At 39.2% G+C, this 23,441-nt stretch overlaps 1 protein-coding gene across 9 annotated transcripts in view; it reads left to right on the top strand.

Annotated features, from left to right (window-relative positions):
- GPC5 (glypican 5) overlaps positions 1-23,441 on the top strand; it is a 1,368,657-nt gene that overhangs the window by 227,833 nt on the left and 1,117,383 nt on the right. The window lies entirely within an intron of this gene.

Here is a 23,441-nt window from a genome sequence, read left to right as displayed (position 1 = left end):
AATGAGATTTTATTCAAAGACATTATTATAAAGATGGATAAATGTGAGGTCTTAGAAAAATATTTAATAATAACATATATATGGCAGAGAAACTCCGTATTATGAAATCATATCAGTTGTTTGGTAAAGACCTTGATGAAATCTCAAAACCTCTGCTACAACATCCATGACTCTCCCACCCATGACTGATCGGTCCATGGTCCAAAGCCAGATGAAACTCTCTCTTCTTTGTAAGTACTAATTTTTGGATAATCTCCAGAAATCCCAGTCTGTGTCTTTCCTGCCATACCTATTTAGTGTGCTTATTTATTCAACAAATGTTACTGAGTACCTGCAATATTCTAGGAAGAGTGCTAGCCTCTGGCAATATAAATCTAAATAAGGAGGGCTGGCAAACCCAGTTTAGCAAGAAAGAACTCAAGTTTGGTAGTGGAGACCTGAGAACAAATCCAGGCTCGACACTGGGTGTTATACACAAACAATGAATCATGGAACACTATATCAACAACTAATGGTGTACTGTATGGTGACTAACAAAATAAAAAAATAAATAAATCCAGGTTCTACTGCTTACAGAATGTGAGATGCAGGAAAGTGGCTTTATCTCTGCATCTGGAAGTTTCTCCACTAGAAAATGGGGAGAAAAGCATCAGATACCTCACAAAGTTAGAGTGAAGCATAAATGAATTTGTATGGATGTACACACACATATTGTGTACATATACGTGTGCATGTGTATATAAACCCATTACATGTATGCATATGTATGTAGATGCCAAATAAATATATGTAAGTATATATTACATATATTATGTATGTATTAATATATATATAGTATCCTATATATAATACTCCTATACTCTTTACCATGGATGTTGGCAAACCACTGAATATTTTAAGCAAAGCTGTGTTAGTTTTAGATTTGTATTTTTGAAAGATCACACGGCAGGAGAAAGAAGGTAAATTAAAGAGGTGAGATCAGAAGTAGGGAGACAAGCTAGTTGGCTGATGTAATTGATAAGGGACAATAAAGGCTTGCACTAGGAGTGTAGCTAGGATGAAGGATCATCCTACTACATGGAGAGAGGAGAAGAGTCCAGGATGGGCGGGGGGAGTCCAGGATGATGATATTCAAAACTTTTTGGGAAACTGGGTGGATGCTGGTGCTACGAACCTGAAAGAAAAGGGTTAGCCCAGTAGTTTCCATCTGGGGTGGGGGGAATTTTACCTCCCAGGAGACATCTGGCAATGCCTGGAGATATTTTGCGTTGTTGTCTGGAGATATTTCTGATTGTCACGACATGGAGTGGGGTGGGACTTCTGTTGGCTTCTGTTGGGTAGAGGCCAAGGTTGCTGCTCAGTATCCTACCATGCACACGGCAGTCCTAACAACAGAGCATATCCCACTCCTATCACTGAGCTTGAGAAACCTGACATTGGGGAAATAGAAGCAGGGCTTGGGCACTTTGGTAGAGAAAGGAGATGTTAGACTCCGGTTTGGACATTTTGAATTTCAAGTGCCTTCATATATGGTGATCATTCTGCTTAAGTTACATGGCTTATCAAAAATCAAGGTGGCGGGTGATGGGATAAACTTGAAAAATTGGTTGCTGCCACAAATCACAGGGCACAGATTATGTATAAACAATATAGAGAGATTCAGTTATGCGTGTATGCAGACATGATGGTTACTTTTGAACATTATCTACATATATATTTATACAGTCTGTATAAAAAAGAATAATAATGTGGCCTATGACTTCTCTAGATATTTTCATAAATTATTTAGCTATTTTATGGAATTCAGAAATGCACTATGTTTTCATGTCCTAAGAAACAACATAGGATGCATATTGTCTTCAAGAACTTTCTCTCGTTATAGAATATTTTAGAAGTTTAAATGGTCGGGGCGCCTGGGTGGCTCAAACATCTAACTCTTGATTTCAGCTCAGGTCAGGATCTCAGGGTCGTGGAATCACGCCCTGCATGGGGCTCTGTGCTCAGCATCGAGTCTGCTTGTCCCTCTCCCTCTGCTCCTCCTCCTCCTTCTCCCTCTCCCCCTCTCTCTAAAATAAATAAATAAAATCTAAAATCTTTAAAAAAAAGTTTAAATGGTCACTATACATTTAAGTTGATGATGGGCTGGACCAGAGAAAGCAAGCTGAAAGAGGTGGAAAAAGATCAGATTTGAAAGCAAAGCTTGTTTCAGTCATCACTTAAAACAAGGTTGTACCACCTCACACTTTACTTAAATTCTTCCTAAAGGGTGGACATCATACAGATTATGCAATATTGATCAATTTCAGCTGAATTTTAATAGTAAATAGAAACATAATATTGGTGGGATGATCTTATCTATAGCACATTTCTTGCTTTCATATTGCTTTGTTTTATATTTTAGGAACATTTTTTGGGGGGGTGGGGAGGAAGCTCAATCTATTCTTTTCACGATCTTTTGGTTTCCAAGATTTAATTAATAAGGCCAACTAATTCAGATAATTGATTCTTATAGCTGAAAAATTTGAGCCAATTATCCACCTAAATTGACCTTTCTGGTGTAATACTATTTGAATTGCTATACTCAGCTTATGTTTAATTATACTATCTGACTATGTTTAATTATTGTATCTGAATAATGTTTAATGAGCTCCCCTGTTTAATTACTGTTTCTGACTAACGTAAATACTCTTAAGTATCTCTGTCATTATGAGCTAAGCAACCTAAGCTCTGTGCGGTCTGTCCTCAGCCTGATGATTCTCTAGGCTCATCTTGTTCTATGGGCTCCTCTTGTATGGCCCCTGGCATTCTCTTAGTTGCCCTAATGCACACAGCTGCTTCCTATCTTGAGGCTTCACAGCTGCCATTCCCCCTTACTTCCGCTCTGGTCTTTAGGGCTCAGCCATGACAGTAACTGAAGAACGACTTCTTCTCTGGTTTTCCAGTACACTTTTCTCAGGAACATTAGCATGTCATTGTGCACTCTTCCTTAATACCAGGTATTGCAGTTGTGGTGGTGGTGGTTTTGTGACGTGTTTGTTTGATTTTATGCCACAAGCTAGACTTGTAACTCACCACTGCATACTCTACAGCATCTGTTGAATAGAAGTAAATGAATGAATAAGAATGAGTGAGTGATTCAGTCCACCACAAAAATTAAACAATAAGCTTTTAACTGCCAATATTTTATACATATGGGTTTCTAAAGCTGTGGCATTAGCACAGTGACTGAAAAAAATACAAATGTAAATAAAAATCAGGAGGTAAAAAAAAGGCACGAGTGAAATGACAGGTACAAGCCGATAGGGAGCTTGGAGAGGACTTTGGGACAATTGTGAAGGGATAACCTGTGCCATTGGCAGTCAGATTCAATATTTTTAACACTCTGGATGCCAATGAATAATAAATTAAGCTCTTGCATCTAGCATGTTAGTTCTCAAATAGCTGGGGCAGCGTCAGGCAGATGGTTGGTTTACGGTCACACAACAGAGCTCTGCTTAGATATCACCAAGCCAAAGACCCAAATGTGCCTTTGCATATTTTCAAGAATATTCATTCAGTTATGCTCTTTCTAACATGTACCATTCATTTAAATAGTGTTATGTTAAAATATGTATGAATATAGAACAAGTCTAAGAGTAGTCTGGTTCAAAGAATCTCAGTAGAAATTTATACTTAAGATCCAAAATAAACTTGCAGCCAGCAGTTAAGAAATGTTTGTCAGAGTTAGGTGAGCCTGTGTGTAGGCAGCCTCTACTATGGCCGCCGGGATCCCTGCCTCCAGGATGCACACCCTCGTGTGACGCCCTCTGCTTGAGTGTAGGCTGGACTTACTGACTCAATTCTAATGGAAAGAAGATGGCAGAAAAGATGGGCTGTGACTTTAGTGATTTGGTTATAAAAAGACTGTGGCTTTGATCTTAGGTGCTCTCCCTTGTTGTCTCTCACATCAGTCCCTCTCTGGAAAGCCAGCTGCCATGTTGTGACTGTGGCAATAGGTGCAGACCGCCCAGCGAGAACAAGCAAAGGGTATTTATTCAGGACTGGCTATGGCAAGAGAGTCTGTCACTGTGACTTAAGTGTGGGAGAGACTCAAAGGCCAGCAGAGGTGTGGGAAGCCTTGACAGAGGGTAAAAGAGGGAAGGCTTCAAGTGTTACTTGTTGGAGGCTGTTGGTATGGGGGAGCTGAAGGTGGACTAACTCGAAGTGGAGTTAGTTTTGGCCATTTGCGGCCAGTTACTACAAAGGTCGTGGTTTCACCTCCTGGGCAGATAGATGCAGAGGTTACGATTTGGCTTTCTGGACTGGTTGCTGCAGGTTGTGTTTTTATAGATGGTCTGATCATTGCCCATTTGTATATCCAGCCTCTTGTGAAGCAGTCCTGCGGAGAGACCCACATAAGTGAGCCCAGAAGCAGATTTTCAGAGGCCCACCATTAGCTATGTGACTGACCTTGGAAGCAGATCTTCATGCATGGGAGCTGTAAGATGACTGCAGTCCTGGCAGACCCCTGGATTGCAGCCCATGGGACAGCCTCAGATGAGATAACCTGGCAAAGTTGCTGTCTGATTCCTGACCAAAAGATACTGTGCAATAGTAAATGTTTATTGCGTCAGGCTCTAAATTATGGGGTGTTTTGTTATGCAGCAATAGCTAACTACTACAGATGGCAAGAATATAGTCTTTTGTCAGTCAGGTCATCAAGAAATGTAGCTCAAGAACTTCAGGTGGTTTTGTCTGGGAGGCACAGGCAATTGCAATATTTCTCAGAAGGCACCATTTCTCCATAAGAAATACAAAAACAAAGAAAGAGTTAAGTCATTTTTCTTTATACCTTCTCCTCTTCTACACTCTATTTTATTTATTTTGTCTACCTTTCCCAGTAGACAAAAGCATTTGAGTTATCCTTGATTAAATAAATATTTAAACAAATATTTATTCAGTCTCTACTATGTATTAGGTACTGTTCCATCACTTAGAATACAACAGACAGAGTTACCAGCCATTGGGAAGCTTACATTCCAATGAGAAAAAGATGGTAATTCTTGTGTGGGGAGAAAGGGCAAATTATGCATCATCACATAGTATGGGATGAAGAATATGCTTTGTTGAGAGACCCTATAAGCTAAGCATGGGTCCCTCACTTCTTCCGTAACCTAGCAGGGACTACTGCTGGACGTGAAATGAGTCTGTGTTCCAGGGAATTGGTGTCACCCTCTGTTTTTTTCCCTTCTTACTGCAAGAACATGTGAACAGCTGTTTGCTATTGGAGGGACTACTTGAGTGCCCAGATCATTTGGGTAGTAGTTTAGAGTTGTTGTCTAGGAAATCCAGCTACCCAGTCCATGAAAACCTTAGAAAGTTTCAGGCATTCATTTTTTTTTTTTTTTAAGATTTATTTATTTATTGGGGTGGGGAAAAGGACAGAGGGAGAATGAGAGAGAACCCCAAGTAGACTCCACGCTGAGCATGGAGACTGACACAGGGTTTGATATCACGACCCCAAGATCACAACCCCAGCAGATTCCAAGAGTCAGAGTCTAACCAACTGCACCACCCAGGAGCCCCAGGCACTCATTCTAGGAGAGGAATCCACTGGGCCTGTGGAACCTGAGTTCAGAAACCCTCCAGTTAGGATTAGGGAACTCTCCAGCCCTTTGTCATGGAGCTCCCACAATCACTTTCTGACATTTTTGCTTATTGCTGTGCCCTGATAAGTCAGTCATTTCTACAATAATTTCTGTGGTACATACTATGGAAAACAAAAAAAAGAGCACATATAGAGGGCTATAGACTGCAGGGTGGGTTGTTATTTTAAATAGAGCTTCTGGAGAAAACCTCATTTGTGCAGCTTTGAAAGAGGGAGTCAGCCATGAGGACACTTGGGGGAGAGAATTTCTGGTAAGAGGAAATAGCTAGGGGAAAGGCTCTCATGAAGAATGCACTTGATGTGTTTAAAGAATGGTAAGGCTGCCAGCGTATCATGTAGAATGAGAGATGGGGAGACTAAGGAAAGAGGAAGTAAGGAAAGTAATGAGGAGTCCGATCATACAAGTCCTTGTGGGACTTTTTATGAACCTTGCTTTTTCTTTGAAGTGGGGAGCTGAGATTGGTCAGCAATAAATTAACACAGTCTTATGTTTTAGAAATTTCACCATGCTGTTGTTTTGAGCGCAGTCTAGACATGTCTGGAGTTCAGGAAAGACGTCTAGACTAGAGATATGCAGTTGGGAGTCATCAGCTCACATACAGCATTTCAAGCCAGGAGACTGGATGACATCACCAAAAAGTGAGTGTAGCTAGAGAGAAGAGGGCAGGGGCCTGGCCCTTCTAAAATTAGAAGGAGGGGTGGAAGAGAGAAGCAGCAAAGGAGCCCGAGAAGGAACGGCCAGGGAGGCAGTAGGAAAAACCAAGAAAGTGCAATGTACTGGAAATCAAGTAAAGAAAACGTATCCAGGAGCGGGGCAGACACAACTGTCAAATGCTGCACCATGACACTTGTGATGGGGACTGAAATTCACCAGGGATTTGGCAACCAGATGGAGGTCACCTGTCACATCTACAGGAGTCAGCTTCGGTGGAGTAGTGGAGGCCGAAGCCTGACAGAAGTGACTTGTACAGAGAAATGGAAAAGAGAATTGAAGAAAACGATAATGTGTAAATCTTGAATAACTTTGATACGGGAGAACTATCACAGTAGCAACAATTGAGGGTTGCAGCTGACAGCAAAATTAAGGGTATGGAAAGAATTTAAAAATGTATATATCGAAGTAATAATTCTCTTGCAAACCCCGCAGAGAGTTGGATTATCCGGTCTTTGCCTGGTTCTATTTTCTTTTTTTCTTTTTTTAACTTTTAGCCTTATTTTCTTCCACGCCTCCTGTAGTCATCTTGGGGATTTTCATCTGGTTCTGTGTTATGTGTTGGGACCTAGCATCTCACTATGTTCATTATTACCATATCACCATCCCACTATTGCCGTGCCATTTTCCTGCTTCATTGCTCCTGCCAGATCTCTCTCTCTCTCTCCAAAACATACCATTTGCAATGTCATTACTCTAGCTAGTTCCAGTGTTTAAATGCCCCCCCTCCCCAGTGCAGCTTGGCTATGGCTGTAAGCATGCTGGAACTTCAGCAACACAGAGAGAAAGATGGGTAAACCAGACTGTGAGAGCAAACTAGAATTAGATAGGGCTCACCTGCAAGATGGGGCTACTGTTGTAAAATGCACCATGTCTGGGATGTCATGGAGGGCATAGCTCCCAATCAGGATCTTCCAGGTGTCAGAGGCCTGAATTTGTAGGTAAACAATTGAAAACTTATGACTTACTCTCCCTAGTGTAGCTCAGCTTGGTATACTGAATGTTTGGTTTAGGACAACAGATGATTTTAAAGACCCACATTTTGGGGAACTGAGATTCCTAAAATTCTGCCAGGTTCATTTCTCATTGGTTTGGTTTTTATCTGCAGATGGAAGGCTTCCAGGCCAAGCATTAGTTGATTTTGTTATCTCATTCCATGCATGTACCAATATATATATGTTCATCTACATTATGAATATACCTATATATTTTCTCTACAAATATATGTGTATATTATGCTCCTATTTTTAGCATTTTTTCCTCCTGATTTTGAAACTGATTTTATTTTTTTTAAATAATATAAAATTATTAAACTTGTTGACACTAGGATCTTGCTGCTGCAAAAACAGTGTTAACCATTACTGATTCCAGGTAGATTTGTGTATACTTACTATGAACCAGGAACTGATTGTACAATTTGATGAGAAATACATTTTTATTTTTTGTAAAGAATCTCGTGTTTTATGATGAGAGATGACTTAATGCACTAATATCACACCTTATAAAACGGTGTTCTGGGGGCACCTGGGTGGCTCAGTCGTTAAGAGTCTGCCTTCGGCTCAGGTCATGATCCCAGGACACTGGGATCGAGCCCCACATTGGGCTCCCTGCTCCGCGGGAAGCCTGCTTCTTCCTCTCCCACTCCCCCTGCTTGTGTTCTTTCTCTTGCTGTGTCTCTGTCAAATAAATAAATAAAAATCTTAAAACAAAAACAAAAACAAAAAAAACCAGTGTTCTGTCCGCAATATAGTATGACTATGGCTTTTATAAATTTGCTGACATTTTAAGACATTGTAGCACACCTCAGCCAGGTTAATCATACTGGGAAAGATCAGATGCCTGTAATCACATGCTGATAGCTCAGCTCCTGTTTCAGCCGGAGGGAGATTCCTCAGAAGCTTCCTATAAAATCATGCCTTTGACCTCCGTAAAGTGCCTCTCCCTAGGTTGTTCTATTTATTATTCTTTTGTTAAATCCATATATTTATTTATTGTGACTCTAAAAATTATTTAGCATTAACCTTAGTATTGTATCATAATTGTATTTTCTTTCTTCTACAACTTTTTATTTTATCTGGAGTTAATAATTGCCTCATTTTTCAACTTGTTTAGTTTTCCTAGAACCCATGGCTAAGCGTTCTCACATCTGCAACAATACTGTGAAAGCATTTATCCCTTAGCGGTGGATTTTCCCTTGTGTTTCATGCTACACATGTCACCTCCATGACTACCTATTTAAAATGCTTTATTTTTCTGTTTTGAGTTCTATTTGGTTTACTTGCCACTCTCAGAAGTAAAATTATTGTCCAGTTTTCCTTTTCCAAATTCTAAGTGATGATGTTTTTCTAATTTATACCTTCTCTCTAAACAGATTCACTTATTTTATATATACATGATTGGTATCACTAAACATTTCATGTAAGTTTTTGCAAAAATCAGGACCTCACATTCCATGTTCTACATTGAGACCGGTATCTGCATTTTGCTTCGATTTTATGGTGACTGAGACATACCTCTTTGGTGTTTGTCATTTTTTCACTGTTCCAACTTTACATTACCCAGCTATCCAGAGATGATACTAAACCAGTCCATTAACCACAGGCTTTGCTTATCATCCTTCACCTGTGGATCCTTTAAGACACCAATCACGTGCTTTCTGCAATTGACGCACATTTTCTGAAACTGAGCTGTAAGGTCCTCTCTTCATTCTCATATTATGCATGTAGTTAATTGGTATTTTGATTGAACCAGCAGAAGTATAAAAATGCCTATGAATCAAAGGAAATTATTCTCATTAGGTATGAAACAAAGAAAGCAGTGGTTTCAAGAACAAATATTATTCAAAAATATTCTCATTAAAAGAAATTGCTCTCTCTGGTATAATAAAATTCTTCTAAAGAGAAACATCTGGCAGAATCATATAACTTGCTTTAGCATAACATTTGGGATGAATTAAGTTGCTTCATGTCAGAAAATGCTTTCAAGGCTTCTCGGTATTTTTCTTCATTTCAGCTTATCTATGTCTCACAGTTCTCCAATTAGGTCATTTTTTATTTCGTATTTCTTTAAAGGCATCACATTATGAATACTGTATAGAAGTTACAATCCCTCGAAGGTTAGAAATGTTGCTAAGTGACATTAGTTCAAGCCTGTATGTGGGATGTGCAAGTTTCTCTGTGCTGGATTCACCTGCACAGTTTTCTGTATAAGTGGGAAGGGTGAACTACCAATACTAAGAAAAATGAGCCGTGGAAGTGGGCAGATACCAAGAAAAAGACAGTTCAGCTCATGTGTTCACTCGCCACCTGTGCGTCACCTTCATATCACCCAACATTTGAGCACCATTGAGTTAATTCTTATGGTGTTGGAGAAGCATTAAAGTTATCCTTGTCAATGGGTCTTCAAGTTGGAAGGAATTTTAGAGGTCATTTCATCTAGATGCTTCACCGTCTAGATCAGTTGTTTAAATGACTCCTCTAATAGGGCACCTGTTACTTTTCAAGGAAACCCACTCCATTTTCTGAAAACTTTTATTAAAGATAGGCCTTCTGTTTCCATGTTTTCTTTCCAGATCTAGAAAATTCTTTGAACCCATCTTCTCTATAAGGGCCTAAACTTTCTGAAGGCAGTTTCCACATATCCCATAAATATTTTTGCAGTGATATGTGCATTGCACTGTAAGAAACCTTAAGGGTAGAGAAAGGGTGATACTATTATCTCTCCGGAGAAGGTGTTGGAAAAAATGGAAATAGTATGAGTTCTAGATCAAATATTAGGCCTAGAACTCCGGTATTTATAAACTGTGGGACACAATTTTTAAAATGTCTTTAACTGTGGATAGTATTGCTACTAATTTAGCTAGGAAATTTTAAAAAAGATTTTATGCTGAAAGCACTTAAAATATCTGGAGTAAAGTCACACGTAGTAATTTTTTTTTTTTTAATAGACACAGGCTTAAGCGTAGAGGGCATGATTAACTACGAATGAATCGACATAGATCTTCACTACTCATGTGGTACTTAGGCTGCCAGCATTGACATCAACTTGGGAACGTGTCAGACAAGCAGAATTTCAGACCTTACCCCAGACCCACTGCATCGTACACTTATTTAGCAATAGCCCAAGGTGATTTGTACACAAGCACTGGCATTTATTAGAGACAAGTAACTGAAAGCCAGAAAATAGAAAAGTCACGAGTGTAATTGAGAAACTTCTTTAGAATGTGGGGACTGGGTAGGTGAGGAGGAGGTTTGGAATCATTCTCTGTTGGAGGACTAGCAGTTGCCAATTCCCGGATGTGAAAATTACTCGGGACAGTGAAGAGACTGATGTAATATTAATGATGCCTGTTAGGGAACAGGGCAGGAGGCTAAAGGAACTTGAAAATCAAGTACAGGTTTTATATCTGATGTGGTAAGAAACATTGTATATAGGTTCTTGAGCTTGTGACAAGGTTGAAGAAGTGCTTGAGGTTTACAACTCTGCATAAATTGGACCATACTAGAAAATAAACAAATTAAAAAAAAAAAGGAATTTATATAAAGTAAATCCAGACAGGACATTATAAGCCCCTGGTCTAGAATGGTGGAGCAAAACCACCATTCTTCAATTCCTCAGTTCATTTTATTACCCATATTTTTATTCCACAAAAAATAATCTTATACACGTATTGTATTTTTATGGATTGGTGAACCTGTTTGTAGGAAGTGTGCTCCCAGGACTGTTATTTCTTGTTCAAAAGTATTGGGTTTTTGTTTATTTGTTTTGCTTTAGATGGTTGTTTTTAGTTTGATTTTCAAAAAGGATGAAGGGGTTCTGTTTTCACCAGCAGCAGAAAAGAGTACAATTTCTTTGAAAATACTAACAGCAGCAGATCATAATTCTTTAATTTTTGTCAATCTAGTGGATGTAAAGTGATACTTCCTCATCATTTTCATTTGTATTGCCATAACCCAGATTTTTTTCCCTTGGATATTTAAATGTAGCCTTCTGTGAGTTTTCTTTTCACAGCCTTTGTCTGTATTGTCTTTATTGTTAACAGTTGGAAAATGTTCTCTGAATATCCTTAATATTAACAATTTTCTATCTTCTACTCTACAGAGAATGTTTCCCAATTTACTGATGATCATTTAACTAAGTTGGGGTATATTCTGTTAGGCAAAAGCAGTTAACACTCTTTATAAGCAAATATATATTTCTTTTCTTTGACATTTTTGGATCTTCCATCTCGACTACAAAGTCCCAATTTTTAGTTGAATATGTGGTGTCTTAAACTTTCTCCTAAAATCTGTTTTGTTTTTATATTATTAAATCTTTAATACCAATAAAATATTATTATTTTGATGTGGGGCAGACATCCAACCTTCTTATAGATGTGTAGCCAGTTACATAATTATTACTTTTGAAATAGCCGCCTGCCAGATTTATCATTTATTATATTCTGTAAATGTCAGAACCTATTTTCTGGGCCCTCCATTATTTTCCTGTTTTTTGATCTCATCTTATGCTAATACCATGTGCTTTGTATTTTGTATAGTATTTTAATATTTAGTAAGGTTAGCCCCTTTCAGTGTCCGTCTTTTTTATCTTTTGGGGGACGACTGTTAGACATTCAATTAAAAAATATAATTTTAATTGAAGTTGCATTTAATTTATGTATTAGTTTTAGAATAATTGATGTTATGGTATTAAATATCCCCATGGTATGTTTTTCCATTTATTCAGATTCTGTTTTATATCATTTAATAGGTATAAACATTTTTTTTTGCCTGTATCGCTTTTATTCTAAATATTCTAGCATTTTATCTATGGAGGCAAGGAGGAAAAATGTATATTCTCCATTTTCTGTATCTAAATAAATAGTGTTGTGTTCCAGGCATGCTTGGGGTTTCCTTCTTTAACATATCTCTAGCACATTTCCAGCCTATCCCAGTTTTTTGGCCTGAACTTTTTTTTTTTTAAGTATAAAATCACATAATACTTTGTTATTTCTTTTCCAATTCAGTTGACTGTTCAAAACAATTTTGAATGTAAATGGTGATGATATGCATTATTGTTTTGTTCCTGACTTAAAAGAAATGGCTTTAGCATTTCACCATTCTACGCTTGCTGTTTGTTTTAGAAGACCAGTCTATCATTTTTAAGTAGAGCTCTTCCATTCCTAATGTATCCAGAGTTTTAATAACTTACAATGGCGGAATTTTATCAAATGCCTTCTGTGCATCTATTGGTGTGGTCATGTGACTTTTTAAGCTGTTGACATCGTTTGATTATATTAAATTTATTTTCTTTTAACCATCCTTGCCCCCCCGAATAAATATTTGCTCTTAATGTATTATGTATTTTATAGTATGCTAATTCTAGTTATGAAATAATTACATTAACTACAAGTAACTGCTTACGAACATAAGTACTTTTGTCTGTTCTTTCATTCCGTGTCATATTTCCCACCATAATAATGATTCCTCTCAATTTAAACTAAAATGGTAGATAGTAGGTTTGTGAAACAGGGCAATCCCAGATGAGTGGTACCAGCTGTGTTGACCGGGGACCAGAGATTGGGCTGCCAGATGCGTAGGTGGGCGGTGTGGGGTGATTCTCTAGGTCCACCGGGGATCCACAGCCAAAGCCTCGTTCCTTGTACTGTCTGCCGCTGTGGAGGCTCACGTGTACAAACGGGCCAAGGCACCCAGCGTCTCCGTGCACTGCTAGCTCAGCTCCTCCCGTGGGCGGCGGCTCGGGTTGGGACGGCCGGGCTGGGACTGCGGATAGCGGAGCGCTTGCGCAGTGAGCCGCGGGAGGCGCGTTTGTCCTGGCGTAGCGCGGATCTGTTCCGCGGGAGAATGTGTTCCAGCAAAGCCTGGAGAACTCGGAGATGCCCGCACACCTCGTCTAAGCTCCTCACCTTTCTCTGTGGCATGGGGACGTGGTGGGAGGGGAGGTCTTTTTCTTTTCTTCTTTGTTCTCTTGTTTTCTCTTTTCTACCACTTTGTATCTGGCTTCGTTAGTCCTATTTGATGGCTTTATTAAGTGAACCGTGAAGGCTTTTACCTTTTACTGGAGTGGAGAATAGAAATCTCTGCTTTGAGGTATTAGCTGGACTCGTGTGAAGGCAGCTGATTGTGGATCCAGACTCCGCCATGATGAGGGCCTGTAGTGCGCTGTGCACAGAAGCGCAGTCTGAGCCCCTTTTCGCGAAGGCGCCTCCCTGTGCGGCAGGTGGACGCTACGTTCAGCGGGGGCTTTGCTCTCCAAGGCTCCGGCTCCGGTGTGGATCAGGACGTACTTTTCCCTGTTTCCCGCAAAGCTCCAGGATCAGTCAGCAGCACAGAGCGGGAGCTAAATGCAGCTGTGCAAGCTGGTTCATCTCCCTGACCTGTCTCCTTATCTGTTAAATGAGTTGTTTTGTGCCGCCTACTTCTCACTCCAAATTCTCAAATTCATAGGTAACAATTATGGAAACATTTAGCACTATTTTTTAATTTATTTGTCACTTAATGATCCTTTTTTGTTATTCACATTTTAGAAGAATCTTAGAATATATCCAAATATTTTCTTGTTATTTCGACCTCTTTTGATACACTTTCTAAAAAAAAAAAAAAAAGAAAAGAAAAAGACTGGAATGTCAGGGGAATGAATTACCCTTGTCAAAAATAAAAACAATTCCTGATCATAATAACGATTTAAAAGTCCAGTTGTGTCTTGTTAATCATTAACTTATTTATGGAAAAACCTTTGACATCCAGCCAACTTTATATATAAGCACTGAAATAGGAAATGTTTAATAACTATAACTTAATCATTGTCCTCCATCTTTGTAAATGAAGGCAGTAATTTTGGTGGCATTTTCTAACAAGGAGAATTCAACCGATCCATTTTTATAAAGGGAAAATAGGCTTCAGGGTAAAGAGCACACATTGATTAACTACTTAATACACCATTGGCTTTACAAGGCCTAACAGAGGAGTACTTTCAAATGATTAAAAAAAAAAATTAAAAAAATTAAAATAAAAAAGTATTGCACAATCCTGCATAGTAATTACAAATGCATACAAGGAAACTTGGCAATTGTGCTTGGAATATGCACCAAGAGATGCTGTGATGTGTGGTCCGGTATGGTCATTAGAATGTGTGTGAATTGGCAGGGGGTGGGGGAGCTGACTTGTGTATCTGAGGCCCCCAGCAGTCACTCAATATCTTGTTTCAATTGTATAAAAAAAACGTGCATTGCAAGCACACGGCCAGCAACAGCCAGACTCGATGTGGTTCGTTCACAGGACCATCCGAATGGTGACAGCGATTGCAGGGAATAATGTTAAGTGAGTCAGACCGTGATTTCAATTCCTAGACAAATTAGAGAAAGCATTCTCTGATAGAGTTGTGAATGAATGTTTAAGATGCAGTGGGGGGACAGTGAACAGACGCTAATTTAAATGAGGAACTACCCAGAATAAAGATTTTAACAGCTCTGCTTGTTAATTAACATATATTCCACTGGTGGTAAGAAAAACACCTCATTGTGCACGCTACAGGAAGAGTTAGAAAAGGAATTAGTAGTACTTTACTGAGATGTTTGTTCTGCCAGTGAAATGGCAGAATAAAACGAGGATAGAGGTTCATCAAAACTGAAACGAAGGTGATTTTTTTCTAGGGGGAAGGTAGGTTAAAGAAGGGGTTATTCATCATCTCTGGATTGTGTATTAAGTGTCTGTAGAAGTGACATTTTCATCAAAATTAGACTAAAGTTTCAAGGCCAGACATTGTCACAGAAGGATCAACAATCCACCATGACCCTGAGCCTGAGAGGAAGAGATGTGTCTGCTCCTGTATGGCTTTGAAAGTGAGAGTCTCATGTGGAACTTGATGATTAATACATCTTTTAAAAATCTGTATTCCATTTTTGTCAGTAACTTGTATTAAGCCCATCACATATGCCCATGGTTTTATTAGGCACTGAATGAATCCAGAGTAAAGGAAGGATGACTGCAGAGGAGTTGTACTAGAATGGGTTTCCTGCAAGAATTGGGGTATGAGTCAGTGTTTGTAAGGACTGTGAAGGGAGATCCATCGATGGACGTAGAATCACCTGTTGGCACTTTGACGACTGGTACAGTGGGGACCCGAGATACAAAGCTTTCAGTGCCAGGAAATCACTTTGATTTGCTCTTTGACAATAGACAAACATGCTGTGCTTCAAAGAGTGAATGTGCATAGCAGTGTTTAGTGATTATTAATCTCTTAGTGTCCTTGGTGGATTGGAATGAGGTGCAGGTTCAGTGTTGAGCTTGTGGCAAAGATTGAGGAGATGGATGTATAGACAGGGCTGGTGGCCCTAACACAAAAGACTTTAAAAATTGACAAAATGGTGTAAAGCAGGTGAAAGACGATGCTAATGTTAGTGTGAGATAGTCAGGAGTAGTAGATAAGAATCAGCTCATTTTCCAAGATTAAAGCAAAACAAAATCTTACTGAAAAAAGAGCACACTATATCCTATCTAATAAAAAAAAAAAAAAAATCAGTGATTCTCAACTAAAGAGAAGGTGGCTGCAGGACCCCAGCTGCCTACTGCCAGTCTTGGTGTTTTCTCCTCTGATCAGCTTCAGTCACTAAGTTTGAATGCTCAGAACCTCAGTTTTTGTTGGTGTCTGAGGTGATGCTCACTTGAGGGTGTGTGTTCAACTGTGGAATATGACATAATTTCTGAGACTATTCTTCAGCCCCTGAGAGCAGAGCTTTACCATGATTATCTTTCCCAGACTGCAGACAGTTCTGAAAAATGAACTAGCTTGACATGAAATTGCCAAAATATTTCCTTCCGTGATAAAACTGATAGGATTACAAACCAACTCCGCTCGTCTCCTCTAGCCAAGCACACACACGGGCACTGTGTGAGATGGCTAGTGTTCGGTATCATTTGGTATTACTTATTTAAATTTGGCCTTGGTAAACAATTAAGCAAATCCCAAGAGGTGATCACAAAGGCGAGGTAGATTTAATTTAGGCATCTTAATGAGTTTTGCTTTTGGTATGTAGGCATAATTAGTGCATGGAGCACAAGTTAACCCTAATTAAGTTGATTAACTTGGGCAATATTTGCTCTGGTTCATAGAATGAACATAAGCCTAAGGATTTTTTTAAAAAATTTGGTTATTTTTCACATCTCCTAGTTTCATATCTACATGTTCATAGTCGACTTAAGTAATATGTTGTTATGATAGGTGATGGAAATTATCTTAAGACTTAGATAGTCCTGTGCTTAGAGATGCAGCGTATCTGAACCAAAGGGAGTCTATATAGTCCACCTCCCCAAGCACCAAAAAAAAAAAAAAAAAAAAAAAAAAGTTTGTAAGATTTTGTAAAAGAGTTTTGGTGAATCAAGTGAGTAAATATTACTTTGTGACTGATTATCTGTTCTTAACTTCTACTCTAACCAAATTGATCAAATAACTATAGTTGTTTATGTTGTGCATTCTAGCCTGGTCCTTACAAGAAAGTTATATGAAAAACAAACAGGTCAGAGGAAGTAGAAGAACTCACCCATTTTTATGAAAAGTTGGGGAAAGTAGCTTCCTCTGGGTGAGATTTGTGTGCTTAGGGTTGTGATGGCACCTCTTCTGCCAAGCCTGCACAAGAAATCCCACTGGACAGAAGAGTTGTCATTACTCCTTTACGATTTTTGTTTTTATTCCTTTTTAATTTTTTATTATATCTCTCCATGACATTTCTTTTTTTTTTTTTTTTTTAAAGATTTTATTTATTTATTTGACAGAGAGAGACACAGCGAGAGAGGGAACACAAGCAGGGGGAGTGGGAAAGGGAGAAGCAGACTTCCTGCCGAGCAGGGAGCCCGATGCGGGGCTCGATCCCAGGACCCTGGGATCATGACCTGAGCCGAAGGCAGACGCTTAACGACTGAGCCACCCAGGCGCCCCCATGACATTTCTTTTTTAAAGTTAATTTTATTTTAATAGCTACTGAGGTCTAGTTGGCATATGATTAACTGCACATATTTGTAAAGCACAATTTGATAAAATTTGATATATTTGTACACCAATAAGACCACTACAATCAAGATGATGAATACATGCTTTACCCTTAAAAGTTTCCTCATATCCCTTTGTAATCTCTTGCTTCCAGGCTTTGCCTCTCATAGTCCCTGTCCTCAGGCAAGCACTTGATCTACTTTTATTTACTGTAAGTTATTATAAGTCGAGTCATACAGTATATATCTTTTTTTTTTTTTTTGCCTGGCTTCTTTTATTTTGTATAATTGTTTTAAGATTTACCCATATTATTATGTGTATCAATGTATTTTAATTGCTGAGTGGTATTCTATTTTATAGATAAGCCAGAATTTTTTATTCATTTACATTACAGGAGTTGCACATATAGGACATTTGAATTCCAATTTTGGATAATTAAAAATAATGTTACTATGAACACTCATGTACATGTATTTTTATGGACATTTTTAATTTGACTTGGGTAAATACCAGGAATGGAATGACTAGGTCATATAGTAGGTGTATGCTTAATTTTTTAAGAAACTACCAGCCTTTTTTCTAAAGCAGTTGTAGCATTTAACATTCCCACATGCAGTATGTGAGCATTTCATCTGTTTAATATTGATAACACTCGATAAGGTCACATGTTTTTAACTTTAGCCACTTAGATATTTGTAGTTTTTTAAAAATTAATTTATTTTAATAGACCTCTTGATCTAAGAGGATTTAGGACCTTCTCATAGTAGGTACTCAATTATTATTTGTTACTTTAGTAAAGACAGAAGTGGTGTTGATATTCTCGTGATAAAATAAAAAAGCCTGAAATGCTCAAAAGAAGCCCCAGCCTCATGCTTGTAATAGCATTTATATGTATTGTTGTCTTTCCTATTTTTGCAATGACTTAGAAACAACAAAATAAAATCCATTCATCTATCAGACAGGTGTCCCAGACTAACATTTCTTTGCTTACAGTACAAGCCAGAGCATGACATTTTAAATTAGTTATAGTAGACATTGTACTTTTAACTTTGTGACTGAACCATTATAAATATCACTGAACTTTATCTATATGAAAAGCAGATCTCAACATCATGTGTGGTTTCAGGTAATTGAAGTTATTTGCAAAAGCAGAAACAACTGGAAGAATTAAACTCCGCAATTTTTTTTTTGTCCATTTGACCTAGATATTTTAGTATTGTCAGCCTTAACAAACTGATCATATGAGTTGAAAGTTCTCAACATTCAATTGAAACATTGTAATAAATTAGTAAGGCAAATGATGGAACTTCCTGGATATTTACTCTTGGTTTATATTTTGCTGGCAGTTTTAATTGTGTGTTCACATACATATGAATAACTTGCATTTTCAAGTTGTAGAAAATAATATGCCATAATTTCATTTACATTGAAAAACTTCCTTTCTTTTGTACTTCTATATGATTTGTAGTACAATATGATGGTCATCAATAGAAAATGGTCCTATAGTATGTAAGAGTCAGTAATCCTCTAAAATATGCCCCAATTTTTCCCTACAAAGAATTTACCAAAAATATATAAATGCTCATTTGAACAAGTGATAAAATAATAGTGATAAGCCAGCTTCTTGAAAAAACTGTAGGGTAGATGGCAAAATAAGTGATTACGTTTTCCTTAAAGAACAACGACGGGGTGCCTGGGTGACTCAGTCGTTTAAGCATCTGCCTTCTGCCTTCGGCTCAGGTCAATATCCCAGGGGTTCTGAGATGGATCCCTGTGTTGAGCTCCCTGCTCAGTGGGGAGCCTGCTTCTCCCTCTGCCCTCTCCCTCTCTCTCCCTGTGCCCTCCCCTCCCCCCACTTGTGCTCTCTCTTGCTCACTCTCTATCTCAAATAAATAAAACCTTAAATAACAATAACAACAACAAAATCTTTACTAGGTTTAATTGTTAACAAATCTTTTTCCTAAGGATATTCTTGGGTCGAACTACTGGATGTTTCAGATGAGTAAGACTCAGTACTTGCTTTCTAAGTGCTCATGATTGGGGGTTGGAGGTAGGGGAGAAGAAGAGGGAGGGATAAATAAAATGAGGAATGCTAACATCAAGTGCTAGGAAGTATCAAAGTAGCACAGAGGCGAAGGATGTAACTCAAGGGGGCTTTTGGAAGAGGTGACACTCCAAGGAACTGGGGAGAGAAGACAGATGAGAAGGAAGAGCTGGGGTGTACCAAAAAGGAAAGTAACATAAAAGTGAAGTTGTGTTTGTCTACCAGAGACAGAGGGAGGGAATCAAGAAGGATTTAGATTTTTAGACACTCTAATCAATGAAATGATTAGCTTCCCATAAGCAATAAAAAACAATAATGTACTAAACTGAAATAAGTCTAAGGAGGCTAAATCATTTTCTTATTTTCTTTCCTTTGTTACCTTGATCATGTTTTTGTGGGAGAGGGGGGAACATAAAATATCAAAAGCTTTCTAAAATCATTTCTCCCCTTGTGGTTCTTTGCTTAGTAGGATATACTCAATCTGTCCTTGTACTTCCCATTGGATAAGTTAGCAGTGGTATTCGTGGGAAAGGAGATGCAAGGATGGAACCTTTGTGGAGGACCTCCTATGTGCCAGCCCCATGGGACTTGCTGGGGATGGGGTCATTCCTGGCTCCCATGAAGCTCATAGCTGGGGGATGGGGTGGGGAGACTGAGGAATGAGCGGCAGTTAATGGTGCAGTTGGAGAGGTGCTCCTGCATGGGGGCTTGCGTCGCGTGTGCACACTCCCAGAGGGGAACAGCTTCTGTGCCAAGTGACGGTTCTACCCTCCTGCATCTCCCTTTCCACGTCCCGAAGAGACAAGCTTTGACTCTTTCCTGTACCAGAGTTTATGATTCGATTTTTTACATTTTTCTTCCTTCCAACCGTGAGATTGAGTATTAGGACTATTTTATGGAGAAATAAAAGCACTTCATATTAAGTAATACAATCATAACATTTTATTCCACAGATTTTATATGTAAATCTCTAAAGAATAACTTCATTAGTCTGTGATCACTCTATTATGCAAGTGTAAATGTGATTTATGTACGTGAGACAGGGAAGAAAATCTAGTAGCAGATGCGAGTTTTATTCTATTTGTATTTCTTTTATTTATGCAGAAAAACTAGTGTGCTATCTGATGGGTGCTGGTGAAGGTCCTTTAAAAAGATTCACCGGTGTCCTAACGTTGACTCTCTGAAGTAGGCACCGTGCCTATTGCCATTTCATAAGGAGGGAAACAGGGACACATAAAGGTTAAATATCAAAGTCTGCATGGTGGGTAGCGAAGCCAGAGTTGGAAACAAGGTAATGGCTGTGTGATGTAGACGGTAGGTCCTACACGACGACACCAGTAGGTATGTTTGAAATTACTCGTGGGGCACCTGGGTGGCTCAGTCGTTAAGCGTCTGCCTTCGGCTCGGGTCGTGGTCTCAGGGTCCTGGGATCGAGCCCCGTATCGGGCTCTCTGCTCTGCGGGGAGCCTGCTTCTCCCTCTCCCTCTGCCTGCTTGTGCTCTCTCATGCTCTTTCTGTCAAATAAATAAAATCTTAAAAAAAAAAAAAAAAAATTACTCGTTCTTCAGTCTTCTGGGCTAACACTTCCTTTCACTATCCAAGTAAAATTTATCAAATTCCTATACAATTTCCTATAATAAACTCAGGACCCATGCCACTATTTCAGGTTTTCCCTGAAAGCGTGCTTTCGTGTTTACCCCTCTGGCTCCAGGTGCCAGGTCGTCCTGGCATCTCGCCACTTGCCTGTGAAGTTGCTGCCCCTTCTTCACTCCCACATCGCTGGAGCAGAGACGTGGAGATTTCTCCTCCAGATCTCCCAGCACATCATTAACCCACCATCGCTATCTATGATGGAGCTTTACTGACAGTGTGGGGAGGGTGTGGTAAATAGTAGCCCAGGGCAGAAGCTTCTGTGTCTCGTCATTTACAAATCATCCCTGTTCTTGGAAGTTTCTGACCAGGTCCTTTTATAACCCTTTCAACTTCCTGACATTTTGCCAGAGCCACTTCTCTTCTACATACTCCTTCAAACTGGAGCAGGCACAGACCACCCAAAACTCCTATCCTCTCTTTATGTAGAAAATTTTCTAATCTTCATTCCACCTTTTTTTCCCATCTAGGCTGGTCTGGGGAACCTTGCCCTTTGCAATGATGAAGGCCATAAAGGCATTTTTACTAACCCAAGAGCTCTGAACGTCTGAGTGGTGAATCCCAGCAGTCCTTCACTATCACCTTCCTCCCCCCCCCCCCGCCCCGAACTATTTTCATTACATCAAAAAAATTCTAGGCAGAAAAAAGCAACTATTAGGCATATGGGAGTATTGGTTTGCAAACTGCCCCCCTTTAATAGGGAGGACAAGGAAAGATTGAAGAAAGAAGCAGCCATTCCAGGTCGGTAGGTGGCAGGTATAAGGAGCAAGGGAACTTGCTTACGAGGCTTGTCTTGTGCAGCTAAAAGACAGGTTGATCTCCATACCCACCCACCAGAATCCTCAAAGTTTATAGAGAGGCCTTAACTGGGTTCAGTCGTGTATATAGTCCAGATGGCCTCTTTCAAGACTGTGTTCTTGGGGCAGCTTCTAGCATGGGGAAGGCAAGTGGAATGCCCATTCCAAGGACAGAAGGGAGGGTAAGGAGCTTCCAGTAGTAGCCTGGGTCCAGCTCAAGGGTCAACCAGCAACCCTGTTGATTACCTCTTCCAACAGGGAGACCATAATGGAATAAAATACAAGGTATCTCTTTAAACAAGTTAAATGTAATTAAATTTTCAGTAAGTACAATGATTTAACAATGAAGCCATAATATCTATCTTTGACAGATTGAATTCACAATTCTCCATGATTCTGCCCTAAGATATTGACATGTGAAAGTGTCTTGATAGGAACTAAGAGTTTAGAGTGTTTGGATGTATTGGAAAAAGGGCTACCATGGTCACTTTTTATCTTTTGCTCAATAAACAATGATGATGTACCTATTATGTTTCAGGCCTGGTGCTTAGAAGGAGAACTACATGATGAATAAGTTATGGTCCTTGACCTCACAAACTGTGGATTGAGTGGGTCATAGAGAAACTTTGGCACATAACTAGAAAATAGTGCAATATGACAAAGTGACCTGTGTAGTGGTATAAAATCGTAGAATACACAACCCGCAGCCTGATAGGGTCGGGGAAACTTGTTCAGAAGATGCCATTTGCATTAAGGATGGGTGTAAGTGTTCAGGCAGAAAATGATAGAAGAAAGAAGGGGATGTGTGAAGTTTTGGGAGAACAAAACAGCATCACATATCTTTGTTCTGAGCATCAACTGTCTGTGTGTTGAAAGGACGGGGAGGAGGGGAGGAGAGAAAGAGATGGAGTGGCCAAGATGAAAGCAGAACAATAGATTAGGTTCCACACAAGAAAGTTCATCTTATATCTGTTTAGACTTTCAGAAACACCAGGGCCAGCTTTTAAGTATCCCAACTGGACCTGGTGAATCTGAATGTCTTGATGAAATCAGAAGCTTGAAGTAACTTTTATTCATATTAGGGTTTAAGAAACACTGTTATAGGCAATGGGAGCGTTTGGCTTTTTATTTTTATTTTTTTTATTTTTTATTTTTAAAGATTTTATTTATTTATTTGAGAGAGAGAGAATGAGAGAGAACACATGAGAGGGGGGAGGGTCAGAGGGAGAAGCAGACTCCCTGCCGAGCAGGGAGCCTGATGCGGGCCTCGATCCAGGGACTCCAGGATCATGACCTGAGCCGAAGGCAGTCGCTTAACCAACTGAGTCACCCAGGCGCCCTGCGTTTGGCTTTTTAAATATTTCATAATGTGAGGTCCTATCTGGCACAGCAGACCAATATCCTGTAGTGTATATTGTATACGTACTTAGAACCATAATGAACAAAATGAGGTTTTATATAGCTCGAACGCCGTATGGTACCCTGGTTAGCAACTTAGCATAGTTTAAGTAGATGAAAGTATATAAAGTGTCTACTAAAATACCATTGGTGAAACTTTACCAAGTGTTATTATTATTTTTTTTCTTTTATCCCCTCCCTCATGCACAG

Source organism: Halichoerus grypus, chromosome 4 (assembly GCF_964656455.1).
Source record: "Halichoerus grypus chromosome 4, mHalGry1.hap1.1, whole genome shotgun sequence".
NCBI classification, from domain to species: domain Eukaryota; kingdom Metazoa; phylum Chordata; class Mammalia; order Carnivora; family Phocidae; genus Halichoerus; species Halichoerus grypus.
Note: the sequence above shows the minus strand (reverse complement) of the source record. Positions and strands in the feature narration are given on the sequence as shown.